Here is a 4,151-nt window from a genome sequence, read left to right as displayed (position 1 = left end):
CTGTTCCAAAAAATAGAAATGGAAGGAAAACTTCCAAACTCTTTCTATGAGGCCAGCTTTACCTTGATTCCAAAACCAGACAGAGACCCCACTAAAAAGGAGAACTATAAACCAATTTCCCTGATGAACACAGATCAAAAATCCTCAACAAGATATTAGCCAACTGTATCCAACAATACGTTAAAAAAAATTATTCACCATGACCAAGTGGGAATTATACCTGGGATGCAAGGCTGGTTCAATATCCACCAAACAATGAATGTGATTCATCACATCAATAAAAGAAAGGACAAGAACCATATGAACGTCTCAATAGATGCAGAGAAAGCATGACAAAATACTTTCTTGATAAAAGTATCAAGCATCCTTTCTTGATAAAAACCCTCAAGAAAGTAGGAATAGAAGGATCATACCTCAAGATCATAAAAGTCATATATAAACGACCTAACGCTAATATCATCTTCAACGGCGAAAAACTGAGAACTTTCCTCCTAAGGTCAGGAACAAGACAGAGATGTCCACTCTCACCACTGTTATTCAACATAGTATTGGAAGTCTTAGCCTCTGCAAATCAGAAAACACAAAGAAATAAAAGGCATCTAAATCGGCCAGAAGGAGGTCAAACTTTCACTCTTCACAGATGACATGATATGGAAAACCCAAAAGATTCCACCAAAAAAATACTAGAACTGATTCATAAATTCAGCAAAGTGACAAGATATAAAATCAATGTACAGAAATCGGTTGCAATCCTATTCACTGACAATGAAGCAACAGTAGAGAAATCAAGGAATTGATCCCATTTACAGCTGCACCAAAACCCATAAAATACCTAGGAATAAATCTAACCAAAGAGGTAAGAAATATATACACTGAAAACGAAAGTAAGCTTATGAAAGAAATTGAAGAAGACACAAAAAAATGGAAAAAGATTTCATGCTCCTGGATAGGAAGAACAAATATTGTTAAAATGCCAATCCTACCCAAAGCAATCTATTCAATGCAATCCCTATCAAACTAACACCAGCATTCTTCACAGAGCTAGAACAAATAATTCTAAAATTTGTATGGAACCAGAAAAGACCCCGAAGAGTCAAAGCAATCTTGAAAAAGAAAACCAAAGCAGGAAGCATTACAATCCCGGACTTCAACCTATACCACAAAGCTTGTAATCATCAAAACAGTATGGTACTGGCACAAGAACAAACACTCAGATCAATGGAACAGAAAAGAGAACCCAGAAATGGACCCACAAACACATGGCCATCTAATCTTTGACAAAACAGGAAAGAATATCCAATGGAATAAAGACTTTCTCTTCAGCAAGTGGTGCTGGAAAAACTGGACAGCAACATGCAGAAGAATAAACCTGGACCACTTTCTTACACCATACACAAAAATAAACTCAAAACGGATGAAAGACTTCAATGTAAGACAGGAAGCCATCAAAATCCTCAAGGAGAAAGCAGGCAAAAACCTCTTTGATCTTGGCTGTAGCAACATCTTACTCAACATGCCTCCGGAGACAAGGGAAACAGAAGCAAAAATGAACTACTGGGACCTCATCAAAATCAAAAGCTTCTGCACAGTGAAGGAAACAATCAGAAACCTAAAAGACAATTGACAGAATGGGAGAAGATATTTGCAAATGCCTTATCAGATGAATGGTTGGTATCCAAAATCTATAAAGAACTTATCAAACTCAACACCCAAAAAACAAATAATCCAGTGAAGAAATGGGCAAAAGACATGAACAGACACTTCGCCAAAGAAGACATCCAGATAGCCAACTGACATATAAAAAAATGCTCAACATCACTCATCATCAGGGAAATACAAATCAAAACCACAATGAGATACCACCTTACACCTGTCAGAATGGCTAACATTAACAGCTCAGGCAACAATAGATGTTGGCAAGGATGCTGAGAAAGAGGATCTCTTTTGCATTGTTAGTGGGAATGCAAGCTGGTATAGCCGCTCTGGGAAACAGTATGGATGTTCCTCAAAAAATTAGAAATAGAACTACCTACAACCCAGCAATTGAACTACTAGGTATTTATCCAAGGGATACAGGTATACTGTTTCAAAGGGACATATGTACCCCAATGTTTATAGCAGCACTATCAACAATAGCCAAAGTATGGGAAGAGCCCAAATGTCCATCGATGGATGAATGGATAAAGAAGAGGTAGTATATATATGTGTATACACACACCCACACACACACACACACACACACACACACACACACACACACACAATGGAGTATTACTTGGCAATCAAAAACAATGAAATCTTGCCATTTGCAACTACTTGGATGGAACTGGAGGGTATTATGCTAAGCAAAATGAGTCAGAGACAGGCAAATATCATATGACTTCACTCATATGAGGACTTTAAGAGACAAAACACATGAACATAAGGGAAGGGAAATAAAAATAATATAAAAACAGGGAGGGGGACAAAACATAAGATATTCTTACATATGGAGAACAAACAGGGGGTCACTGGAGGGGTTGTGGGAGGGGGGATGGGCTAAATGGGTAAAGGGCATTAAGGAATCTACTCCTGAAATCATTGTTGCACTATATGCTAATTTGGATGTAAATTTTTTAAAAAATTAAATTTAAAAAAAAACTTAGGTAAGTAAAACAACTTTTTAAAACTGTCATAGATATTGACCGTTATTGTCAGAAACCAGGTTTCATGATTCTCAGTCCAGGGCTAGTGTTTGTTTTTGTTTTGATATCGAATGCACGTTCCTTTATTTTATACTTAGGAAAGAAATCACCCACTCTTCTTCTTTATTCCCTCCCCAATCTTCTTCTGAAAATATTTAAAAATTATAACCAAATGAAGTTAATTATTATTATTTTTCAATGTGGTTTTCATAATTGTTAGGGTTTAAATTTTTACAAGTGGCCAATGTCCAAGCGACTTATAGAGTAATACTGATTATTAGCAAAAAGGAAAATTCCATATTACAAGTCAGCAAGTTCTAGTACAAAACTAGTTTGTGTGTTAGAATGCCCTTTCCTTTTTAGAAAAAAATTAAAGTGTATTTTTTTATTTTTGAGAGAGAGAGAGCATGCACAAGTGGGGAAGGGGCAGAGGGAGAGAATCTCAAACAGTTTCCACACCACCAGCATAGAGACTGATGCGGGGCTGGAACTCACAAACCGTGCAAAATCACAACCTGAGCCAAAGTTGCGCACTCAATTGGCTGAACTACCCCGGCGCCCCATAATAGCCTTTCCTTTTAAAACTGTGGAATCTTGGGGCGCCTGGGTGGCGCAGTCGGTTAAGCGTCCGACTTCAGCCAGGTCACGATCTCGCGGTCCGTGAGTTCGAGCCCCGCGTCAGGCTCTGGGCTGATGGCTCGGAGCCTGGAGCCTGTTTCCGATTCTGTGTCTCCCTCTCTCTCTGCCCCTCCCCCGTTCATGCTCTGTCTCTCTCTGTCCCAAAAATAAAATAAAAAATGTTGAAAAAAAAAAAAATTTAAAACTGTGGAATCTTCACAAATTCGCATGTCATCCTGGCTCAGGGCCATGCTAATCTTCTTTGTATCATTCCAATTTTAGTATATGGGTTGCCAAAGCAAATACCAGTACTGTTTCTTATGCTTTAATGCCTGGTTTAGATAAGAAAATGCTTCAACAGTATCAAGAGCTACATAGTCATCAAGGGTTAAGTTTAGTTGACCAGCTGAATAGAAGATTCAGATTTTATGTACTTATCATAAATTACTGCTAACCAGAGTTTCTGAATAGCAGTGAGAACACAGATAATAGCATTACTTATGCCCTGAGTTGGTATCAAGCCAGTCAAAAGCAAATAAAGTTGATCCTTACATCAACCTGTAAATGTATGATTTCCAGCAACTTTTATGAAATACTGAAAATGATTTTCAACCTACATTCTACTTTTATAGACTGGTGATCCTCTGTGGACTCAGGAACTAGATGGGAATCCATGAACCCATGATTTTTCACATCCCTTTTAACAAGGACATTCGTTGTCTCTAATATCCTATATCAAACCATCATCTTACGTAACAGGAGCCCAAGAACACCTACTTCATAATAAATATAAGGACTATACGAATTCGGATTTTGATGTATTCATTGAGAACTTTTTTTCATCATGCA

The 4,151-nt window shown here is 37.7% G+C and overlaps 1 non-coding gene across 1 annotated transcript; it reads right to left on the bottom strand.

The window, feature by feature from the left end:
• Positions 1–3,502: 3,502 nt before the first annotated feature.
• LOC128777186 (U6 spliceosomal RNA) lies at positions 3,503–3,608 on the bottom strand. The gene has a single exon (XR_008422372.1). It is a non-coding gene; the product is annotated as a U6 spliceosomal RNA (small nuclear RNA).
• Positions 3,609–4,151: the final 543 nt, after the last annotated feature.

This window comes from Panthera pardus, unplaced genomic scaffold (genome assembly GCF_024362965.1).
Source record: "Panthera pardus isolate Hobbes unplaced genomic scaffold, ASM2436296v1 HiC_scaffold_15, whole genome shotgun sequence".
Taxonomy (NCBI): Eukaryota; Metazoa; Chordata; class Mammalia; order Carnivora; family Felidae; genus Panthera; species Panthera pardus.
Note: the sequence above shows the minus strand (reverse complement) of the source record. Positions and strands in the feature narration are given on the sequence as shown.